This window comes from Cnephaeus nilssonii (genome assembly GCF_951640355.1).
Source record: "Cnephaeus nilssonii genome assembly, chromosome: 11".
NCBI classification, from domain to species: Eukaryota; Metazoa; Chordata; class Mammalia; order Chiroptera; family Vespertilionidae; genus Cnephaeus; species Cnephaeus nilssonii.
In genome coordinates, this window is record NC_137082.1 from 75,903,638 (window position 1) to 75,929,664 (window position 26,027).

At 38.5% G+C, this 26,027-nt stretch overlaps 1 pseudogene across 1 annotated transcript in view; it reads left to right on the forward strand.

The window, feature by feature from the left end:
• Nucleotides 1-2,170: 2,170 nt before the first annotated feature.
• LOC307106767 (neurofilament light polypeptide-like) overlaps nt 2,171-26,027 on the forward strand; it is a 39,300-nt pseudogene continuing 15,443 nt past the window's right edge. Inside the window, exon 1 of the transcript in view lies at nt 2,171-2,292. The product of the transcript in view is annotated as a neurofilament light polypeptide-like (transcript). The remainder of the gene's footprint in view (nt 2,293-26,027) is intronic.

Consider the following 26,027-nt stretch of genomic DNA (forward strand, 5'->3'; position numbering starts at 1 on the left):
GGGGGTCTGGTTTATCACCTTAAGCCCTTTCTCATAGCAAACCAATATCCTTATAATGAAATTTGGGTCTTATGGGTTTTCCCTACTTTCCTCAATAAAAGCTAGGGCTTTTTTTATTTCTCATTTTTTAACCTTAAAACTGACATTAGCTGGGACTGACTTAGTTTTGTATTTTTACTGACAAATCCATATTAATAACAACATCAATACTGTATTAAACCTGAACTATGGGAATAATTTTAATCATGCCAAAATTAATAACATTGTGTATCACCCAGAGAGCCTCTCAGGGAGGAGAGTGAAATGGTTATTAACTTGGGTTATTATTGCAGCATTATGGACATTTAAATAGGCTATAATTCTAGAAATTTAAAGGTCAGTTTGATTTATTCAATTTAGTTCATCATATGTTTGGAAAAATAATGAAAATCACCAACAACATGGTTATGAGACTTTTGATGGCAAGTCAGAAGCCTGTATTTTGAGACACAATAAGTAATCATTTTACTGGGCATGTTAGACTTTCTTTGTAAGTAAAAGAGACAATTTATTTCATTCCCATGATTGGGTATAGGAAGGCAAGTTCTGCAGGAGCCTCTTTTTCTAGGTGCATGAACTTCTTCCTCATAACACTGTTCTTCAAATTCTACTGTGGCTATGGGGCTGGCTGGCATTAGAGAGAATAGAATATGGTGGGTTTTTCCCATATGATTTAAATTCCAAAAATAAATAATTTATCAGACCAAAAGATTTCCATCTTCATCTGTTTAAATGTCTCATATTTCTTCTCACTGGAAGTATAGTCTTGTGTTTTAAATAATTTCAGTTTGGAGGATATTGATATTGCAAATGTCCCTGAAAGGGTAACATCCTGAGTTGTGTTTATTTTATAACAAAGTTTTATTGAAAAAGGAAATAATATTGGTCAATGAAGTCTGAAAATATAGAGAATGGAAGATGAATGCAGGAAGTTGGAAGTGAGAAGATGGCAAAAATATATATAATAAATGGTTCATGCCAGAGTAAATCAGGGATGAAAAAAGGAAGTATTCTTTTTTTCCCCAACTAGTATTAAAATGGAGCATTATATGTGCCTCTTTTTAATGTGGTATGTACCTATAGTTTTAGAGAGAACAATTCAGACTTGGCCATTAGTATCAATGACAAAAAAGAAATATGGTAGATGAATTACCAGTATAATTAAAGGGCAATACATAAAGAAAATGTGAACCAGGTCTTTGGACCATCAAAATGGATATGACTGGGAGGAAATGAACTAATGGATTTGAGATCAACTTTCAAGGTACCCTCAACATTTAGCTGCCTTACATGACTATAATTATCAAGCTATATCTTATAGCCAAAATAGCTTCTAAGAAGTCGTTAAATTATTTGAATGACAACTTTATGATCTCCAAAGCAGGAACTTCAGCCATCAGAATACCTACGTTGTATTGACTGCCTAGTGTCAAGAAAGAACTGATAAAGAGTGGGAAAGATGAAGATGAACACAGAAAAGCAGTAGACCATTGGGCTACTAACCACTGGCCCAGAATGGTACCTGTGATAATTAAACATAGTACCTCCAGAATTTATCCTGGCTGAGAATAAACCCATCACTGCTTTCTTAGCCACTATTATGTGTTCCATTTGATGTGACTGAAATATTTTAAGTATTTATAAAAAGTGCCTTTTGATCCACATACTAATTAAAGCATATAGTATGTCATTAGAAGAAAGGATGGTATAAAAGAAGATGACAAATTCTTAAATTTAGAGATCTTAATCTAAATGCAGAGAAAAATAAGTAGATGGAGATAATTATTAGGGAGTAAAATTAGGTATTCTCTAATAAAAGTTTCGTTCCATATGTACAGAAGTAAAAATATTACATAAAAATCATATTGCTTGAGGCAAGAAATGGTACAACTTATTTGAGGTCAATTGGAAAAGGTAAAGTAAGAGGCATAATGATAGTTTACCCCTTTCCAAAACATCTTCCCAGATACAAAGTAAAAAAAAAAAATCAAATCCATAACTAGAAATTAAATGGTAGATTCTATAAAGGCATAATCCATAATTATTGAGGTTATATAAAAATAAATGTAAACTGAATTTATGGGAATATTTTGGGGAAAATAACCAAATATCCAAAACATCTGAATCGCAGATGCCACCACCTATAGATAGAATGGTAGAAGAGGCAAATAGTTATTCATCAGTTGTTTACCACATATTTGTGTACTTGCAGTGCACACATGATGGCTACCTTTTAGAAGCTTATGATGAAAGGTACAATAAATATCAAATTGTTAAAAGTGCAAACGTGGTGGATATGTCATAAGGTTTCCATATCAAAAGAGTCAAGAAAAAAAAGTTGGGGAACAAGAGAAGGACAAGTTGACTGCTCTGCACTATACTTGCCTGAGAGGAATTTATGATGAAAAAGAGTTTTGAGTTGGGCCTTGAAGGATAGTTAGGGTTAAGGCAACTCAAGGTAGTGTGTGCACTGGAAAGGTATTTAGTTAGCATGGGCCAATTGTGAGATTCCATAATGCAGGAATTTTGCACCATAGTTCTTTTCCACCATATATTACTAAGTATCATAATGTGAGATTGTCTATTGCAATACAGAATTGTTTAAAGCTATTCAGAACATGTGGTTTATACTGCCGAAACCGGTTTGGCTCAGTGGATAAAGCGTCGGCCTGCGGACTCAAGGGTCCCAGGTTCGATTCCGGTCAAGAGCATGTATCTTGGTTGCTGGCACATCCCCAGTAGGGGGTGTGCAGGAGGCAGCTGATCAATGTTTCTCTCTCATCGATGTTTCTAACTCTCTATCCCTCTCTCTTCCTCTCTGTAAAAAATCAATAAAATATATTTTTTAAAAAATGTGGTTTATACTAATGTAATCTCCTTTGATTTACCTGTTACTAACACCTACCTTCAGGTCTTTTGGTTGAGCTTCTAGTGTAGTCATATCACAATGTATATAGGATAGGACTAGTCCACTCCAAAATGGACTATCAGTGTTGCACATTTGAAGTGGGTAAGTGTGTTTTCAAGCTGTATAAGAAATCATATTACCCTAAACTGAGGGTAAACAGGTTACCCTAAAAGTGTTTTATGTTCTAGGTACTGAAACATTCTGACCTCTAAGTGATTTGGTCATATATATATATATATATATATATATATATATATATAATAAAAGCCTAATATGCTAAGTGTCCAGTTGTCTGGTTGTCCATTCAACCAATCAAAGTATAATATGCTAATTATATGCTAAGGCCACTCAACAGCTCACTATGACGTGCACTGATCACCAGGGGGCAGACACTCCGACCAGTAGGTTAGCTTGTTGCTGGGGTCTGGCCAATCAGGACTGAGCAAGATAGGCCGGACATTCCCTGGAGCCCTCCCGCAGTCCCTTTGCAACTGGCCATCCTCTCATGTCCCTCCCTGGCCCTGATCGTGCACCGGTGGGGTCCCTTGGCCTGGCCTGCACCCTCTCGCAACCCAGAACCAACCCCTTGGGGGATGTCAGAGAGTCAGTTTCGGCCCGACCCTGCAGGCCAGGCTGAGGACCCCACTGGTGCCCGAATTTGTGCACCAGGCCTCATATATATATATATATATATATATATATATATATATATATACACATATATATATACACACACACACACACACACACACACACACACACACACACACACTGAGTGGCCAGATTATTTATTATGATCTCTGAACACATAATAATCTGGCCACTCAGTGCGTGTGTGTGTGTGTGTGTATGTGTGTGTGTGTGTATAATCACCTTTTCACTCTGGACTTTTGGGGTAAAGAAATCATCTGTTTCAACCCAATCAGCATAGGATCTTATAAAAGTAGTTGATAAACTAATATAAATCTTATGTTAATCCAATGCATTTCCTCTAAAATTGGTACATTCTGCCATAAGCATGAATTAAATACATGAGCAAGTAAAGAAATTTGAAAATTTGAAGTTTATGAGTTCTCTCAAACATAGCTCTTCCTATTGTCTAATCAAGAACATTTATTCTAGCTGATTTGGCTCAGTGGATAGAGCATAGGCCTGTGGTTTCAATTCTGGTCAAGGTCATATGTCTGGTTTGTGGGCTTGATCCCCAGTAGGGGGCAGCCAATCAATGATTCCCTCTCAACACTGATGTTTCTGTCTCTCTCTCCCTCTCCCTTCCTCTCTGAATTAAATAAAAATATATTTATAAAAATAAAATGAACTTTTTAATTTATGGAAAAGTTATCAGGATAGTAGTAGCATTGAGGGTATTTGTGTCTACATGGCAAATTGAGGATGTTTTGAAAAATATAGACTTCCTAGAAATGATAGAAAAGTGACGGGGGGAGGGGGCACTTTTTGTGGAAGAGAATATATACCATGCCAAATGAAAGAGAATCAGGGAATCACATTTTGAAGGAAAACCAGAGCCAAGGACATGCCTAAGAGACACTGTTGTAAAGGTTAGGACTTGCATATATGGTGCCTTGTGCCCAGAGGTGGTGATAGCAAGGAAAAGGAGAACATAACAAACTCTTGGTGGTGCCTAATGTTTCCCACACTTCTACAAATTGTCCCTTTAAATTATACCTTATTTTTACTCAAAAGGAACCCTAATTAATAGATTTGTATCCAGAAGAGCATTCCCTATTACCCTAAAAAATGGAATCTGGAATATAATTGCTCACATTTTTTAAATAACATACAGATACTCTCCATGAGGACACTGATAATCCATGATTACAGTTATTAAAATTATCACCAGAGAAGATATAGAGTGAATTACAGGTGAGGGCAAAGTAAAGGGAGATCAAGTGGTTGAGGTACTTAATTGCTATGATGATAATGGTGATTACATAGGATTTGATGGTGGGGCAACTGCTTCTAACTGTACTGAGGAGCTTACAAAAAGAATAAAAGTAGAAGCTTAAGGATTTATCCTCTTAACTCAATGCATGGACAGAGGACCAGGAAGCTTCTAAGGTGACCTTCAGGAAAACCCTTCTTTCTTTTAGCCGTAGAGAAGGCATAGATAAAAATCAGACAAAAGGCCTGGCTGGGATGGCTCAATTGGTTGGAGCATTGTCCCATGCACCAAAAAGAGTTGTCAGTTTGATTCCTGATCTGGGCACATACCTAGGTTGTGAGTTCGATCTCCAGGGGGCGCAGGGCAATGTTTCTCTCTCACATTGATGTTTCTCTCTCTCCCTCTCTCACTACCCCTCTCTCTAAAATCAGTAAAACATATCCTCAGGTGAGGATTAAAAAAAAATTCAGATCTAAGGTCTGGAGATACACTTTTCTGAGTTGCAATAGATACCATATCAAGCTCCTAAGCTAAATAAAGGTATTGCTGGGGAAAAAGAATAATTGGAAATGTTGCATGAAAACATTTGGGCAAAGATGAATCTGAGAATTTTGATTCTCTTATCTCTTTGGAAGAAGTTCTTACAATATGAGAGATCAAGCCTTCCTTTAGGGAAAAAGAACATTTTAAAATTTGGTGAAATCAATTGGAGTTGAATCTCTTGTACTACTTCCCAGTGCTTCTAGCAACATAAGAAGGTAAATTCCAAATATAGAAGTAAACTAATGATGTAGGAAGGGATAATATGTGCATCAAAAGTGTTTTAGGATCTTTTAAATTAGATTCCAAAGGGCTGGATCAGGTCAAATATATAGGTGTCCTCCCCAAAATGTATATTCACTTTGCATAATTATAAAGGCAATGTTTATTAAAATAAATTTCATTTTCAAAATTGAGATATCTGCTGTTAAAGTGTGCATACATTTTTTTGGGATACCCTGTATACAGATGGGAACATGCCCTTAAGATTCCATATTTACTATATCAGCTCAAGTACTATATCAGCCTGGGAGAATTGTTAATTGCTGCTGAGTTGGTTACTTAAAGTCTGAATTCAATAATGGCCCATAGCCCCACTAGTGTGGCTCAGTAGGTGAGCGTTGACCTAAGAATCAAGGGGTCCCCAATATGATTCCCTGTCAGGGCACATGCCCTGGTTGCAGGCTTGATCCCCAGTAAAGGGGCATGCAGGAGGCAGGTGATCAATATCTCTATCATCGATGTTTCTATCTCTCTATCCCTATCCCTTCCTCTCTCTCTTAAAAAAAGATAGTGGCCCCCAGTCATTAAGGCTGAGGAGGTGCCAGAACATATATGGAGAGCCTGAAGACTTAAAGAGGTGGGATGCTGGAATGCAATTTGTCACCTCTCCTTTGTGGTGTTGTTTTTATTCAAGTGTTTGATGACTCTAAATTGTACTATCATGATTTTATTTGACATTTCCTATTGGAGAATGGATCAGTGTGAGTTTTGAAAGGAAACCCTTTCATACTCACAAAGAAATTACCTGAAGAAAAAGCTAATTTTTTACAGGCATGTGGGCAGAATCCGGGATATCAACAAAGGATGGTGAGACACCCAGCAGCCTACAATAGCAGGGAAGCATAACAGCCCTCAGCCTGAAAAGTCAGTAGAAAATATTGTGCCTGGTCTCTGATGATGAATAAGGTCAAGGCGAAATAATTCAGGGGCGGTGGCCATAGAGGGGAGCAGACAACATAGAACTGTAGCAAAACAAGGAAGAAATGGGGAATAAATACCCCTACCTCTTTCTCCTCCTTCACTCCAATCTGCTGCCAATATCTCACATTTGATCAACCTAAACAGAAGCTGGGGGCCTGGGAGGCCAAGTGACTTAGGTCATCGAGGTGAGTCTCTCAAGGCATAAGGTATCACTAAGAAAGGTTAAGACTAGACATGGAAAAAAATGAATAATAAGAACAGTCCACCCCTTTTCTCACTCATGACTGAATAAACTTTTAGAAGTTAATGTTATTTACATCATGTTTTCTGACAATCTTTTAAGAACAATTATCAACTCATATTTTTAGCCCAATAAAAATGAATATATCTAGAAATTAAAATACCAAACATCTGTAAGCACATGCATACATATATAAATTCATAGATGCACCTTTAAACAACACTTATTATAGAGTAAATGAAAATGGAAATTGCAAACTATTTATAATTAATGATGTGAGTCCAATATATTAAAACATGTAGAAAGCAGTTTAAAAGATACTTGAGGAAAAATTAAAGATTTAAATGAATTTGTTGGAAAGAAATGATGAAATCAGGAGAAAATTAAAATGTCATTATTATTGGATAATGTGCTTATTATTATGAAAAACCAATAAAACTATTAGATAAAAGTATTGGTATTTTAAAGAAAGTTCAGCAATATTTATTATACATATAATAAACTTTAAGTACTAGTAAAATTTAACACCAAAAATTTAATAATCAGCTAGAAATTATAAGTAAAAAGTAAAATATAATTCACAATATCAACAAAAACTATAATGTATGTGAGAATTAATTTAATAAAAATAATGAGATGTCTTTTAAGAAAAGTTTATTAAGGAAAGTACACAGAGATAGTTTAAATAAATGAAAAGTCCGTGTTCTTAGATGAGATGATTAAATATTATTTGGATGCAAATTATCTCTCTTTTCATTTATAATTACAATGTGATTCCACTTTTTAGTTAGATTTATTGTTTAACTCAGTAAACTTAATATAAAATTTACATCAAAGAATAAAAGTCTAGAAAGAACTGAGCAAATTTATAAAAGAAAATTAAAGTTTGTGGGAGGGGGTTCATACCCATATGCGGAAGTAAGATGGGACACAAAGCTATAGTAAAATAATGAAACAAAACAGTATAGTTTTCTAATAAAGACTGAGAAATAGATCAATAAAACATCATAAGTAACAGAGATACTGACTCATATACTTGGGAGCATAATATACAATAAAAGTAGCAGCAGAAATCAGTGGGGAGAAACAAATTCTTAGACAGTTTTGGAAAACTGGTTTATGATTTAGGGACTAATAACAGTAGATCACTGTCTAACACCACATCCAAAGATGTATTTCAGATTAAAATTCTACATATAAAAGTAAAAGCATTAAGGCTTTAGAAATGTGTAGGAGTACAGTGTCTCTGTGATGTATGGTTGATAGAGACTTCAAAAATAAAAATTTAAAAGCAGAAGCCATAAGGGATGAAAATATATGGCAATATAGATAAAGGATAATACATTTGACCAAGTGAAGTTTATTCTTGGAATATAGTGCTGGTTTAACATCCAAAATCAAACAACATAATTCAACATTAATGAAACAAAAGCAATAAAAATATATGATCTTAATAGATACAGAAAAACATTTGACAAACCTCAACATACATTCATGTTTAAAAAAAGCAACCCAGTAAACTAGGATTTGAAGGGAATGTCCTCAATCTGATAACATCTACAGGTAATATTTAATAGTAAAACTGAATGTCACTTCCCTAGGATCAAGCAAAGTAAAGTTGTCTGTTCTCACCACTTGAATTTTACATTGAAGTCTGTTAATGACTTTAATTCTGTTTTCATTAATTCTTTGGTGCGTGTTTCTTAAAAAAAGAGTGAAATTCTTCTGAGGGACGTTTCACTCTATTTCTGTTGAGAACAATGCTCCGTTGTTGTACCAGGAGATAAATATTGGACTGCCTTTACTCTAATTTAAAGAAAGAAAAGAGGTTAGAGATGATGGGGACAGGAGTGGCAATGGCACCTGGTTCAGTTGCTCTATTCACAGAACTTTAATGGGCCCCTTTGTTTAACAGCCCTGTCTTTCACACCTGCTGTCTAGCCTCTGTGCCTCTACTCAGCCCAAAGCTCCTCCATTCAGGATTCTGAAAGGCAGACCATGCTCCATGAAGTCCACAGCCCTGTCTGGATTCTTCCAGGCCATTCCTCTGATATTATCTGCTAACATGTTTCTATCCACATTCATTGGCCCCGAATTCCAGTACTCTCTCATCTTCGGTGATGTCCTTTTTCATCTGTATTATTGGATTATTCCTTGTCATACCTCAAAGCTTTCATTTTGGTATTTCAGTAGAGATTTCAGAGACTCCTGAAGGGAGAACCTGCTGGGTGTGCAAACTGGAAATCTAGTTTTATTATATGGTGAGGTAGTTTTCCCTGAAATACTTTTATTTTTTGAATTTGTTTTGACTATTTCCTATTATTTGTCCACATGGAGTTTGTTTGTTTGTTTATTTACTAGAGGCCGATGCATGAAATTCATGCAAAAGTAGGCCTTCCTTCCCCCGGCTACTGGCACTGGCTTCTCTCTGGCACCTGGGACCTGGGCTTCCCTCGCAGCCCTAACTTCGTCTGGAAGGTCATACGGAAGGACGTCTGGTCTAATTAGCATATTATGCTATTATTATTATAGATTTAAAATATATTTTTATTGGTTTCAGAGAGGAAGGGGGAAGGAGAGAAAGAAACATCAATGATGAGAGAGAATCATTGATTGGCTGCCTCCTCCACGCCCCCCACTGGGGACTGAGCCAGCAACCTGTGTACATGCTCTGACTGGGAATCAAACTGTGATCTCCTGGTTCATAGGTCAATGCTCAACCACTGAGCCATGTTGGTCGGGTGTCCATCCACGTGGAGTTTAGAATCATGTTGTCAAGTTCAAAGGAAAAAAATCCTATTGGAATTTTAATTGGAAATGCATTAAATTGATTGACTTTGGAATGATTGCTTCTTACTTTTGATTAAATTTCCAAGCACTGTTTTTTGTTTTTTTTTTAGCTTTGCTAATTATAAATTTCTAAATTTATTGCATTTTTTTTTGTCAGAACCTGGTCTCTACAATTTCCCCTTTTCCAAAGCAATAGAGTAGTAAATATGTTGTTCTAGGTATCACCTGGCCCAGTACTTCTCAACAGCATCAGTAACAACTGGCAACCATTGGAAATGCAAATTATAAGACCCTCACCTAGACCTTTGAATCAGACACTATGAGTATGGCTCTCAGCAAACCCACCAGCAGTCTCTGATGCATACTGAAGTTTGAGAACTTTATCATCTGACTAGCATGTAACCTTTGGAAAAATGCTTAACTCTAAATATCCAGATATGTAAAATGGAGACACTATAACTACATAAACTTCACAGCATTATTATTGGGAATAAATGCACTAATACATGTGAATCATTTAATATATTTCCTGACATGTTGTGAATATGGGATGATTACTAGTGATCATCAATTGCTTTGTTATAATTGTATTTTGTCTAGTACAAATCTGAACTTTTCTCTGATATTAACAATTTTGTTGTGAAAATGAGTATATTCCCCTTTTGTGTGTATGAGATTTTTGATGACTTTATGAAAACAGATGTTACATTTTTTAGATCTTATGTATACTTATTTCTATTTATTATTTTGCCTATCATATCTATAAAATATTGTACATTTTTTTAAACTGCCCCAAGACTGTTGCACTTCTATAAAATATTTCTTGAAGTTTGAAGATTTAGTTAATATGTATCAATGGCCTGTGATACTGCATACAAATGCCCCTCAGATTATTTTTATTATTAACTAGTGGCCCGGTGCACAAAATTCATACATGGGGAAGTGTCTCTCAGCCCAGCATGCACCATCTCCAATCTTGGACCCTTCAGGGAATGTCCAACTGCCTGTGGGATCGGGCCTAAACCGGCAGTCGGACATCCCTCTCACAATCTGGGACTGCTGGACCCCTGGCCGGGTGGCCTCTGGGCTCGGTGGAGTGGCATGCCTGCTCACAACCGTCGGCTGGGCAACCTCCTGGCTGGGTGGTGCCATGGGCCTGCGCACGCCTCCACTGGTGGCTGCTTCCGCCGGGGGCTGCTCCCGGGCCACACCTGACCGGTTGTGACTATTACACGCCTGGTGTCTGGGCTAATTAGCATATCCCTCTATTATTATATAGGATTATTATATAGGATGGTATTTTTATTATGAAATCCTTTGGTTATGGGGCTTTCATTATTATTATCATCCTGTGTTTACTTTGTTTAAAATTCAATATATATTTTTATACTCTTTTAATTTCAAGCATTTTCTTGTCTTTTTAACATTGAAGTATCTCTTATTAGCATCCTATAGTTGTTTTTTTAAGCATATCTATATATATATATACCTATATATTTTACTAGAGGCCTGGTGCACGAATTTGTGCATGGGTGTGGGGTCCAGTCACCTGCCCCAATGGGGGCCAATCAGGCCTGCCTGCAGGTGGGAAGGGCTGTTGGCAGTAGGCCGGCCTGCCCCACCCGCAATTGGGTGGGGGTGGCTGATTGGAGGCCTGGTCAGCGAGGGGGAGGGGCTACGGGAGGTTAGGGAGAGGCAATTAGGGTCCCGAATTGGCCGGTTGGCTGCCACAGTGAGCGTTATAGTGACTGGCCATTCAGTCGTTTCTGTCACTTAGCTTTACTAGAGGCCCAGTGCATGAATTCATGCATGGGTGGGATCTTGCCAGCCTGGCCCCAATTGGAGCAGATTGATGCCAGGCCTGTCAGGAGGAGGAGATGGCGGGATGTTGGCCAGCCAACCTGCCCTGATAGGGGCCTGATCAGGGCCAGGCTGGCTGGGAGGAGGGGCCATGAGTGGTTTGCCAGCCTGCCCTGCCCCCTATTGAGTTGGGGGGGGCAATCAAGGATGGGGGTCAGCTCAGGGGAGAGGCTGTGGGGGGGTTGGCCAGCCACCCCGCCCTCGATCATGGTGGGAGAGGCTGATCAGGGGCGGGCAGCTGGGGAGAGGGTCCGCGGGAGGTTGGCCGGCTGGCTCCACCCCCCAATCAGGCTGGTTCGATGGCCGCATTGGGTGTCATAGCGAACTATAAGTTTGGTTGTTAAGGCATTCAGGTCGCTGGCTTTTTATATATATATAGATAGATTATGTTTGCTTAACCCCCATTAGAACTATAATGGTATAGTTATTCTATATGCATCTATTTTTATTTTTATGTTTCTGGTCTATCTATATCTATCTATCTATTTATCTATCTATCTATAATATCTTTGACATACTGCAAAGATATTGCTGGTTTGGTTCCAAACCATCACAATAAAATAAATAGTAATCAGTAATCATTTTGCTGAGGGCAGCTCTTTTATTTAAAAACACACATCTGTAAAGCTCAATAAGGCAAAGAGCAATAAAATGAGGTATGCTACTATCTATGTAGCTATCTATCATCTATTCTTGTGGGGGTTTTTAACTTTTGGTATAGGCACTGTGTTTTCTTTTCTTTATTTGCACATATTGTGGGAGGTTTTATTCATGGTTACTTTTACATGTTTCAAAACTTTTATCTAATCAATGTTTCTCTAATTTTCAATATTGGAAAAATCACTTGTATGACTTCCCATTTAGGGGCTATGGAATACAGTATTCTTTTAATGTTCTCATGCATTCATATTCAGTATAATTTTTACATTACTGTGGGGTGAATTGTGTATTTCCAAATTCAAATGTTGAGGCCATAACCATCAGTGTGACTGTATTTAGAGATAAGGCATTTAGGAGATAATTGAGTTTAAATTAGGTCATAGGGTTTTATCCTATAGGATTTGTTACCTGATAAGAAGAGAAAGAGAGACAGAGATCCCTTTCTCCAAGTGCTTGCCCCAAATAAAAGCCAAGTGAGCACACACTGAGAAGGTGGCCAGTTGTAAGCCAGGAAGTGTTGTCACCACAACTTGACCTTGTTGGCACCCTCACCTCAGTCCTCCAGCCTCCAAGACTGTTGGTTAAGCCACCCAGTCTATGGTATTTTGTTATGGCAGCCTAAGCAGACTATTAGATTCACAAATTATTGTTAGTAAATTATCTTTTTGTACTGTTTATCTTGTTTCTAGAGAAGTTATTGATATTTGGGTTCTGTTTTGCAACTGTTTACAATCGACTTAATTTCATGTCTTTACCATTTGTTTTAGATGGGTATCTCTAAAGAAACTGAACAAATAGGTAGATATACATATATAGAATGAGATTTAATTGAGGATTTGGCTCATGTGATTATGGAAGCTGAGAAGTCCCATGATTTTGCCCTCTTCAAGCTGGAGGCTCCATAGAGCCAGTGGTACAGTTCTGGTCAAAACCCAAGGCCCAAGTACCAGCAGCACCAAAGTCCAAGGGTAGAAAAAGATAAATATTTCAGCTCAAATGGAGAGAAATACCTATCCTTTCTCTGCTTTCTTGTTCTCTTCAAACCTTCAATGGATTGAATGTTGCTCACTCACCTGAGTGAGGGTGATATTCTAAGGATTCAAATGCTAATTTCTTCTGGAGATACCCTCATAGACACACCCAGAAACTATGTCCTACCAGCTACCAGGAATCCCTTAGCCCAGTCACCTTGACACATACAATTAACCATCACACCATTATTTCCACTATTCATTATCATTGTAGGTTGCATTATATCTGCAAGTGATGTTTTCTCCTTAAGAAGATAGCTGAGATCTTTACAAATGGAAGACGACTTGGACAAGTATAAAGTTCTTTCTCAAATGTTTTTCTTTAAACTATGTTGTGCATTTGTATTAACCATCCCTTCACCTTTCTGCCTTGCAAATGTGAGTTTGGATGGCAATATAATTTATATGCCTTTGAACATTACCTGCTCATTCTTCCAGATTGATATTTTTCTTAGTTTTGTGATTACAATGAAAATTGCCAGATGTGGATCTCCACAGTATTTTCTTTTCATTGATTTTGCCCTAAAATTGTAGACCTTTCAATCCGTACACACCTTTGAGGGCTGCAGAAAGGCTTATCTTCCAGTAGATCTTTGATGTTTTCCTCTGCTTTTCTCTTTTTTTAAGAAACACTTTTTATCTGCAGACTTCTCCCCTGTTTTGGATTCTCTGTGTGAGTTATGATCTTTTTCGGGACTTTGATCTTTGCTTTCTATGATAGTTTTCTCAAATTTGTCCTTCAGATCAGTGATTGAATCTCTTGTCATTTAAAATCAATTCTTTTTATATACTCCACCAGGTTTTTGAATTTTATTTTTATTTCTTTATGTTTCTTTATGTCCATTAATGATCTTATCAATCTTCTTTTTCTTTTATTTTGTAGAATTTGCCTTTTAGCCTGGTAGCCTTCTCCTTATGAACCTCTGTTCTTTTTAGAAAAGGCCCTGGATTCTACCATCCAATTGAGAAAGCCAATATCTTGATTGTGTAGGAGACAATTTCTAGAGGTTTTTCTTGCATATACTGCAAGTTTCTGCTACAGAATCTGAATTTGCTCCTGCCCTTGTTGGCTTAATGATACTCCAAATAGAAAGACTGATAAAAAAAAAGAAGTTCCCAGCAGGCATGGCTCAGTGATTGAGTGTTGACCCATGAACTAGGAGGTCACAGTTCAATTCCTGTCAGGGCACATGCCCAGGTTGCAGCTTTATCCCCAGTGGTGGGGGTGTGTAGGAGGCAGTGATCAATGATATCTTTCTCTCCCTCTCCCTTTCTCTCTGAAATCAATAAAAAATATTTTTTTTAAAAAAGAAAGAATTGGAAATGTACTCATTAATCCAGGTTCTTCTGATATTCCCCATGACCGCCCTCAAACCAGCCCGCCCCGTGACATATGATTTTCTATTCGTGGAGAACCCTATGCTTCATGTCTAAATGTGTACACATAAAGGCTTAATCGTGTTCTAAGAATTTCTGACTTCCACTGGAAATAATAACTGAGGGGTGGGGGACACAGTGTCCTGAATGACTGGAAAACCAGTTAGAGTAAATAAAAGCACTGATTACACAGTCCTCTCATTTTTTTCAATGAGTCTTGGCTCTATGAAGTTGAGGTGACTTTTTGTCTATATACAGATGATTTTTATTTCACAATTTAAAGCCATGCCCTAAGTTGAGGCCTGGGCAAGTGTTTCCTGTTGTCAAAATTTTAATGAAGGAAAGTGGACCCAGAGAGGTTAACTAACTTTATCAAGGTCACGCAGCTAATAGTAGATTTGAGGGAAAGCGTCAGGTGCATTACACACTCTTTCTTAGAACACCACACCGTCTTTCTTAAGATAAATTTGTTTGCTGATAAACTTAAGGAAAACCTGGTGATCTGAAGATTCTTCAACAGCTCTGAAGAAACTTATTTTTTGCCAGAAATAATATTTCAGTTTTATCCTGAATCTTAAAATAGCAGCATGATTCAATTAATGCTTACCCACATGTCATTTGTCAACCTGATCTTCATTGCAATAGATTTTTAGCTCCTCCTAATGCTGTCCTTAATTGTACTAACTCATGTAATTTTCTCCTTTCCTGCCTTGTTTTGTTTCAATATTGCTTTTGCTTTCCAATATTCTGCACTGCATACTGTGGGTCTTTTCTCGAGCTTTGTCTTCCCAGATGGTACCAGCCATGTTTTATTCATTATTCTCCAATGTCATCTAGCATAAAACTAGGCCCACAGGAAGTGTTTACCCAGTAGCCTAGTCTAGGGTACAATGCTAAAATAGCATGTTTCTCTGGAGACTACTTACAGAAAAATTAAAATTTAATTAATTATCTAATAGTACCTACTTTTCTCTTAAGTTGGATCAAAATAGCTTTCGTTTACCTTTTTTTGTTTCATCCCTTCCACAGGCAATTTTTCATAGATATTAAGATGTCTTGTTCAGCAAACATTTCACAAGGGTTTCCTATATGCTGGGCACAATGCCATTGTTCTGGGAAAAATAAATGAATAAGATACAGTCTTGCTTGCAAACACTCACTGTCTGATGAGCAAAACAGACATGTATGCAAATGATTTCAGTCAAATTTGGGAAGTGCTCCAATAAAGTTATGCACTGGAGGAGAAGAGATCAACTAATTTACCTTGAGAGAGTGTCAGGCTCTCTAGCTTATTCTTTTCATAATAAAATCCAGCAAAAGAGCCCAATCCCAATGTATCAATAAAACCATAGTTCTCTGGAAACAGGGATATATTGAACAAACCTCACCTAATCCTGTCAATGGTGCTATCTGGGATTCTAAGGGCATGGAGACCTCAAAAGAACACCAGTAGACCATGACCAGCAGCCTAAGAAATAATGAACATTTTTACAATGATGAAAAAATAAATCCCTTTCCTGTGTCCTTCTAAATTTACTTTGACTAGCTATTGAACAGGCGTTTCAAAGATTCAATCCATCACAACATATTAAGTGCTGCTCAGCTCCCGCCACTTCGGCTGCCCTGCTGTGGACCGTCTCTTTCTGTTTGCATCTTGCCCGTCCTCTGTGCATATAAAACTAAGTGTCTCCATTTCTGCTCTCAGAGTGTACCATGCCATACAACTGAGATTTCAAGAACAAATATCAACAGTGGCTAAGCCAAACATATCTTGTCAAGAGAGTGCCACTGCAGTGTAAAGATTGATTTGTCGAGGGAGGTCTTGCATATAAGTAGATGTGAAGGCAAGGACTGAGGTTAACAAGTTTCCTCTGTGGGAGTTTATTTATAACAAAATAACAAAAGGACAGTTCTGCCTCTGCCAGTTACTTTTCATCTCGTCCTGTATCCATGGCTGTAGCAGCTTTATTCATCACTGGAAATCAGCCCTTCCAGTGCAAATCCTAGGTAGAACAAACAATTGCCCTCAAGACTTATGTTTTTATATAGATTAGGATCATTTCATGCCAGTTAGTACTGTTTGGGTCTGCTCTCTGTGCCTAGCTCAGTGCTTACAATGCACAGAAGGAACAAAAGAGAATGAGAAGACTTCACTTTGCATGCGAGGTGCTCACAGAGGTCAGACCCACAGACATTGCACAGGAGAAGGTGTGATCAAGAATTAGTTGCATATATTCCGAGCACTGAGTATTGGGCATCAGAGAAGGAGACATCATTTTGGCTTGCAGTAGTCAGCATGGATCAACAGATGAGGTGGTTGAGTTGGTACTTGAAGAAGGGTTAGGTTGAGAGCAGATTGTGGTCAGTTACATGGTTACACGTAGATGGTAACGTGTCTCGTCATCTTCAATCTTGGTAAACTGACAGAATCAGGGTTAGGACTAGATGGCTGGATGCATAGACAAAGTAGGCAGACATGGAGGTGTTTGATTTGAGTACCTACCCACTCAACAAATATGTATTGCAGGCCCTAGAAGCTAGGCACCTAACAATGTAAAAGATTCAATGTCTACCCAAAAGCAGCTCACAACTTAGTGGAGAATAGAGATAGTAACAAGCACATAGACAATTATAAGAAGACATAAAAATTATTGTAATATGAGAGCACAGAAGAGGAACATATAAATTGGACTTGGATGTAAGGTAAGGCTTTCCACAGAATTTGATATCTGAACTGAGGGAATGTAGGGTGTAGGAGATGGGCTACACTGACTCAATACTTCTGTCTTCTACAGGCCAAAAAGCCAATTCTTCAATTAAACACACTTTTTCTCACACACTATTCTCAACAAGCTCTTCTTCTAAAGCTGCTCTCCCCAAAATGGTAGCAGGTCATGGCCATGACTAGAATCAACAAAAGTACCAATAGTAGTTGGCCTCTTCTATTCAAGAACAGAACTTTGTGTACCACAAGAGACTTTCAAGTTCTTAGGGTAAAATCTGCAGCCAACTCATGGCCAGTTAACTCAGAATATCAAAATAATTATTAGGGTAGCACCATGACTAGATAATTTTACATTATTCCCCAGGGGGAAAAAATGGGGGGGGGTGCACCTAACCCTGGGAAAAGGCTGTCCCCTAACCTTGGCCCCAAACTAATCTTATGCATATAAAGACTTATGATGTCAATCATGGCCAATTAATTCTTTAAAATGTGTCCTTGGACATGAGGGGAATGAGGAACATTTGTGGACAGCATCTATTTAGATTGTACAATGGAAGAGACCAAGCTAAGTTATAAATTGTTATGGAATTGCACTTCAAGCAGTGAATTTTAGGGATGCCCCCACCCCCCAAGCCCAACGTTTTCATAATCTGGAATGTACCATAGTTGCCTTTAAATTTTGCTTCCTCTGAAGAACCAACTCATGACCCTTGTTCTTCCTACAACTTCACCTTCCTCAACTCTACTCTGCATTATTACACCTGGCCACCCTAAGGGTAGATCCTGTTTCTTCTCCCGAATTAATTAAGCATCCAAAATTCCAGGCCCATCGAGGTTATGCTCACCTGGAATCTTGTGTTGTCTTCTGGATTAACGATGTCATCACGCTTAACTATCTAATAACATTCTTTGTTTAGAATGACCACCATTAATGACTTGGCAAGGTGACAAGCTAATTACTGAAACAAGCATGGTTTAGAGTGATTTTTCTTAAGTTTTTCAGTGTTTACTAGCACCCAGCTTTTAAACTACACTGTGTATGAGAGAAGGCTCATGATGAAACCAAGAATGGATGTATGGAAAGCAAGCAAGTGAAACCAAGCCCAGAAAGTTAGGGAAGAGAATGGCAATTTTTTTTAAAGTACATGTTATATAAACACATATAATTTAATAATTTAATATAGTATATTAAATTCTTTTGATCAGTCTCCATTGTGGAAATATCTATTATACATAGATAACATTTTCCCAAAATGTATAGAATTGTGTTAAAAATAAATCCATAACTTACCAGAATTTTAAAAATAGTTTAATGGGTTTGATGATTATATTGCTAAAATGTTTTATTTTTCTGATTTCTTAAACAGAGTATACAAAATATTTTTCAAAATTAGTATTGTTCTCTACTTCATACAGTTTGCAATTTGCTTCTAGAATTAATGACCCCAGAGTTGTGCTTTTGGAATTCTTGTGAAAATTTCTAAAATTTCTCTTTTATTACTCTGAGGCTCTCAGCAGGACCTTCTGCTTTGAGTGATTTCATGGAACTGTATTTCCCTTTCAGTCTGATGATTTCAGTGTGCTTTGGGATTGGAGAATTAAATGTTACCTTTCTAAGATTTAGTCATGAAGTAAGTGCCAGTGGGTCATGATGACCTAAGCTAGGAGTTAAGATTTGATATCCGATTTCAGCAATTGCTGTTGAACAAAATGAGTCACCTTTTAATTTAATTCCAGATTTTTATTTCTGCTCTTTCTATGTTGCCATAAGATTTATATCAATGTTTTAACATGAAGCTTTATTGATTTAGAAGAGATCCAAAATTATAAAATCTAGGGCCAGAAGGAACCTAAGTCTTAAAGGAATCACCCATTTGCTTGGAGTTCAGTTACCCCCAGAATATAAAATGAAGATGAAACACAAACCAACAGGCAACCTACTTCATTGATTTCTGACAGGGTGGTGGTGAAAGGTATAGAGAATAATGTTTTAAGTTGCTTTTTCAAATTGCATCCATTTTCCATGCTGAAGCTTGTAGACTGGTGAGAGAGATTAGCTTTGCCAATGGGGCCATTTGGACTGTGTTTATCTTTCAAAGGCTCAGAAAATGAATGTTCAAACAGTAACAGAGGCAAATAAGAGAATGCTATCTAAGTCTGTATTTGGTTGTACAGGTATTAGACTAGAGCAAATTTTGAACTAGTTTTATCTCAACCAAAGCAGGTAAAATACATCACATTCTCCATTAATGAATTTTTGTAGTGTAGGTTTTCAGTCTTGAGATCACTAGTACACAATGAGATCTCAGTCCAAAAAAAGAGTTCAGTTTGAGTTGAGAATACTACACTTAGTCCTGCCCCAAAACACCATACTCTAGAAGTCATCACAAATTCCAAAAAAGAAAGGGTGGAGGAAAAGAAAGAGAGAGGGGGACATGGCTTTTGGTATTTGGAATCACATTCCCTTTGTTTTTAGACTAAGTGCTCTTCCTTTACTCCTACCTTACATTTTGAAAAAAAAAATTCTACAAACATACAATACTGCCCCTGCACAAGACACTCAGCATCCTTCCCTCATAGGGCTGACAATTTAGCTTATTCCCTTTGCATTATGTCATTGAAATTCTGCCTTCAGCCTAGTGGCACCTTACAGAGAGATTTTCACAGAGAATTCCACAAGAAATGGGAAATACAAGTAGATCATTGTCACTGAATTTAATGCTTTCTTTTTACCACTTATCAATCATCTGCATTTACTGACAAGCTATTTTGGGGAAAGGGACATAGGAGCAGATAAATTCACATTCCTTCTTTCAGAGTACTCCAAATCTCATTAGGGACATAATATTCATCCATACAAAATAGACCATGAACCAAAGGCAAAGTTTCCGTGTGACCTTATTACCTGGTTGATTATGCCCCAGTATTTTTCTTTTTATTATTCACTCATACATCCATCCATTCAGTCATTCAATGAACATGAATTGGACACTCATTAAAGGTAAGGCACTTAAATGTGCATTATGTTTTAATTGATAGGAAGCAGATCAAGGACACCACTGGAAAGCCTCCATAGACTCCATAAACTACTGCCAGACATTTCAGAACAAAAGGCTTGACCTGTGTTACTTGCCCCAGGAGGCCCTAATATCCAATGGGCTAAGTCCATTACATTTGGTTTGGGTTAGCACTTTTCTTCTTCTACTCCCTCACCACATAGCACCTCCTCCTCTCTACCATTCAAATAAGACATATACGAAATCTCTCACCAAGAAACGCATAACACATAATCGGGTAATTCCTGATCTTTTTCCTAGATCTTGTAGTCATTAATAGTTTCTGAGGGGCTAGTGGGAACCTGTATTTTCATTTTGGGGCATTTCTTAATATCAAAAAAAGTTCTAGAAATGCTTAGTAGAGAAGGAACAATGTGGGTTAGTTTTCTGATATTTTTTCTTAGCCTGTTATTTTTTATGACCAAAATAAAATGAAGTCTGAGCAAAGTTTATACTGATTTTTTTTCAAATGTATTATCATCCAAATACATCCTAATATTCCCGTTATAACTGGACATGAAGAAGTCAACAATCATGCATTATTGCAAACTTCTAGTTGCCTGTAAACTGGGGAGCATGTGTTTTTACTAAACTTTACCCATCAAGATTACCTGCCTTTAAAAAATCACAATTCAGCTCATTATAGTGGCCCACTGAAGTTTCTCTTGCCTCCATTCATACTGCAAAGCTAATTATAATCACATATTTGCCATATAGTTTTGCTTTCAGCTTCACCAACTGTAACTATGAAAAGAAATGGCAACTCTTGGCTATTATTTTTCTATCTTAGTGAAGGTCCTACTCAAATCGTGTTTCCCATGTATAGCTCCTCTACTGAATTCTGTTTCTCTGGACCTTTTAACTTACATTCTCTTCTATTATAGGAATTACTAGAGGCACGGTACACGAAATTCGTGCACGCAGGGGGGTTGTCCCTCAGCCCAGCCTGTACCCTCTCCAATATGGGACCCCTTGAGGGATGTCCGACTGCCCGGTGGGATCGGGCCTAAATGGGAAGTCAGACATCCCTCTCACAATCCAGGACTGCTGGCTCCCAACTGCTTGCCTGCCTGCCTTCCTGATTGCCCCTAACCACTCTGCTGCCAGCCTGTTTGCCCCCAACTTCCCTCCTCTGCCAGCCTGGTCACCCCTAACTGCCCTCTCCTGCAGGGTTGATCACCTCCAACTGCCCTCCCTTGCAAGCCTGGTCCCTCTCAATTGCCCTCCCTTGCAGGCCTGGTCCTTCTCAACTGCCCTCCCTTGCAGGCCTGGTCCTTCTCAACTGCCCTCCCTTGCAGGCCAGGTGCCTCCCAACTGCCCTCTCCTGCTGGCCATCTTGTGGTGGCCATCTTGTGTCCACATAGGGGCAGGATCTTTGACCACATGGGAGCAGCTATATTGTGTGTTGCAGTGATGATGAGTCTGCATATTACTCTTTTATTAGATAGGATAGAGGCCTGGTACAGGGGTGGGGGCCAGCTGGTTTGCCCTGAAGGGAAACCCAGATCAGGTGGGGGTTCCCTTGGGGCATGGGGCAGCCTGAGCAAGGGGCCTGTGGTGGTTTGCAGGCCGGCCACACCCCCTGGCAACGCAAGTGGAGGCCCTGGTATCTGGAATTTATTTTCCTTCTACAATTGAAACTTTGTAGCCTGGAGGGGAGCCAAGCCTGGGGCTCCCTCCGAGGCCGGTAGCCATTTGTGTTTGGTTTATAATTGAAACTTTGTTGCCTTAAGCGGGTGGGCCCAGCCAGGCTATGCAGAAAGCTTTGCTTCTCCTGTTGCCAGCGGGAACCCTGGCCTGCTCTCTCAAGCTCCATTCTGCCGCCATTTCTGTTTGAATTTGTTTACCTTCTATAATTGAAACTTTGTAGCTTGAGCAGAGGCTTAGGCCTGGCAAGGGCAGGCAGAAAGCTTGGCTTCCTCTGTTACCTAGGAAACCTTGCTCTCTGTGGCTGTAGCCATCTTGGTTTGGATTAATTTGCATACTCGCTCTGATTGGATGGTGGGCGTGGCTTGTGGGTGTGTCAGAGGTATGGTCAATTTGCATATTTGTCTATTATTAGATAGGATAATAGCCTGCCTTTTTCTTAAACTAGTAAGTCCCAGCACATTCCAACTTTATAGGTGTAATTTAATTGAAACACAACTTTCCTTGGAATTGAATCTCTTTTAAGGAGTAGAGACATTGGCATGGGGTGGAGATGACAGTTTATTCTGGGGTGTAAAATGATTGGTGGTTAACTTGAAAGTTCTATCATCTTTGAACTCTATTTCACAACAACATTTGTCACAGTCCATTGTTTTAGTGGATTTTTGCAGTGCTTATATTCTGTTCTAAAGGTATTTTTCCCTGCCTAGGGTTTGGGTTTTATGTGTTAGCATGTTCCCCCCACCCCCACCTCACATTAATCAAATTGCCTTAGGTATGGTATAGGTGCTTAACAAATGTGGACTGAATGAATGGACTCCTCTATCATTACCTCACTTGCTGTCCCAAATTGGGATGTCTAAGGAGGTCAAGCCCTGCCAGGTGAATGAATCAAACTTGAACTATATTTATTTTTCAAATGCAAATTACATGTTCTGGTTGAGAAATGATATTGGGGCATGTTCCTTGTGACTGAAGGGAGGGTGGGGTTCTTTTCAATTTTCAGGAATGCCTCAGTTAACCAGGACATAATGAGCCAGAATCCATAAGTAGAATTTGTTTCTAACTTATGGAAAAAGAGACAAATGACAGAAAACTTGTTCATACTGAGGAGTTAATAAAATAAGAGGTCATGAAATTAAATAAAGTCACCTTGGTAAGGAGCAATTTAAGACCAACTTCATCTCTCACATCATATTCATCTGCATTTCCTGCTCTGGACACAAAGGTCACATTTTTAATTTTCATTAATATAGAAAACTATACTTGAGCAAGTTATTTATGCCTGAAATGTTTGAAACCCAGATACCAACTTGCAGGTCTCTAGATATGTAAACTACAATATTCTTTTTTAAAAATATATTTTATTGATTTTTTTACAGAGAGGAAGGGAGAGGAATAGAGAGTTTGAAACATCGATGAGAGAGAAACATCGATCAGCTGCCTCCTGGACACCCCGTACTGGGGATCTGCCCACAACCAAGGTACATGCCTTTGACCGGAATTGAACCTAGGACCCCTCAGTCCACAGGCCGACACTCTATCCACTGAGCCAAACTGGTTAAGGCTAACCTACAATATTCTTAAGAGGAGCTCCAAGACCTTAGGAAAAACAGAACAATTAACAAAATATTACTTAATGAATAAAAGCATGAATCCAGCTGTGAGCAGCAGAAGAGGTTCTTTACCATGTACTAATGCTCCTTCCCTTGGACTAGAAGTGAGGGACTTGTTGACAACCTTTCCCACCTTTGTAGGAAGACTGGAGAAGTAATTACAGTGAACCCTTAAACAATATGGGTTTGAACTGCGAGGGTCCACTTATACTTGATTTTCCCCCCAATAAAAACAGTTGGCCCTTTGGCCCTTGCTTGTGCAAATTTAATCAACCAAGGGTCAAAAACAGTATTATAACAATCAGCCTGAGACAGTTTGTCTCAGTGAATAGAGTGTCAGCCTGCAGACCAAACTATCCCATGTTCTATTCCAGTCAAGCACTTGTACCTTGGTTGCAGTCTCCTCTCTGACCCAGGCCCTGGTCAGGGCTTGTGCAGGAGGCAACCAATCAATGTGTTTCTCTCACGTTGATACTTTGCTCTGTCTTTCCCTCTCTCTTCCACTCGCTCTAAAAAGCAATGGAAAAATATACTCTGGTGAGGATTAAAAAACAAAAAAACAAAACAAAACAAAAACAAACCAATAACACAGTATTATCACAATCACAACCATGGATTTCCAACCTCGTATCCAAAATATTGTTTTCAATAAGCCATTGGTCGAGTCCACAGATGTGAAGGTCAATTACAGATTCAAAAGTTATATGTAGATTTTTGACTGTTGGTGGTTCAGTGCCCTTAACTCTCCCCTCCCCCTTGTTCAAGTGTCAGTTCTACTGCTCTTCTCTGTTTCTTCTCGCTGGCCCCTCTCCATGGAAAGAGTTGCCAGCAATTAGATTGGTCAGAGACATGTGCTTGCTGGGACTTGTTGACAGTAACATACATGTTGTACCTTGACTCTCCATTGGTCATAAGGGTAGTGGTCTTTCATATGCTTTCTTCTCCCTTTTAAGAGGTTCTCCTCCCCATCTTTAGCCTCCCCATTCCTAATTCATATATAAAGAGGTATATGAATTCCTGTGAACTTATTTGACCCCAATTAATTGTTAATGGAATATGATGCCCTATTTGGGTCCTCAAACCATAGTCATTTCTTTCAACACAATTTACTAGGAACTATTTATTAATTACTATTTCCAAATGATTAATAAAACTTAAGTTTTTAGTTCTTGTTTTGGCTAATGATTCTTGTGTCTATTCTCTTCATACATTAGAAGTTGGGGAAGGAAGTAGTGTGTAATTGCCACCTCCAATTTCTAACCTTCAGATATAGTCAAATCTGAATTAATTATTATCTTAACTATTTTTTGTACTAGGCTTCTAAAGAGGTGCTACTTTAAGAAAAACTAAAAGAGTTTGTTTTTAAATTTCAGAATTAGTCCATATTTATTTTAATTTCTCATCTTTCTGAGCTGAGGTCAAGGAGGAGTTTTGGTGGTTTGATGGTAAAAGAGAAGAAAATTCTATACTTACCTTAAAAAGTAAGAGAGTAAATTCGTAAAGTGCAATAGAACATCTGAATAGTGTTGAGGGTCTAAATGAAGTGTGTGGTTTTATATTTAGATTTAAGAAGTTGATATGGAATAGTACTCAGTATTAAAAAACGGACATTTTACCCTTTGTGACAGCATGGATGGACTTGGAGAACATTATGCTAAGTAAGTAAGCCAGTCAAAGAAATACAAGTACCAACTTATTTCATTCTTATGTAGAATCTAATGAACAAAATACTATCTAATAAAAGAGTAATATGCAAATTGACCATACCTCTGCCACACCCACAAACCACACCCACCAGCCAATCAGGAGCGAGTATGCAAATTAACCCAACCAAGATGGCTGCAACCACAGAGCAAACAGGAGGTTTGGGTTTCCCCGGCAATGGAGGAAGCCAAGCTTCCTGCACACCCTGGCTGGCCCAGGCCTCTGCTCAAAGCTACAAAGTTTCAATTATAGAAGATAAATAAATCCCAACAAAAATGGCTGCGGCCACAGAGAGAGCAGGAGGCTTGGGTTTCCCCAGCAATGGATGAAGCCAAGCTTCCTTCACACCCTGGCCAGAGCAGGTCTCCGCTCAAGGCTACGAAGTTTCAATTATAGAAGATAAATAAATAACAACAAAAATGGCTGCAACCACGGAGCGATCAGAAGGTTTTGGTTTCCCCAGCAATGGAGGAAGCCAAGCTTCCTGCACACGCTGGCCATTCCAGGCCTCCGCTCAAGGCTACAAAGTTTCAATTATAGAAGATAAATAAATCCCAACAAAAATGGCTACGACCATGGAGCGATCAGAAGGTTTGGGTTTCCCCGGCAATGGAGGAAGCCAAGCTTCCTGCACACCCTGGCCATTCCAGGCCTCTGCTCAAGGCTACAAAGTTTCAATTATAGAAGATAAATAAATCCCAACAAAAATGGCTACAGCCACAGAGCA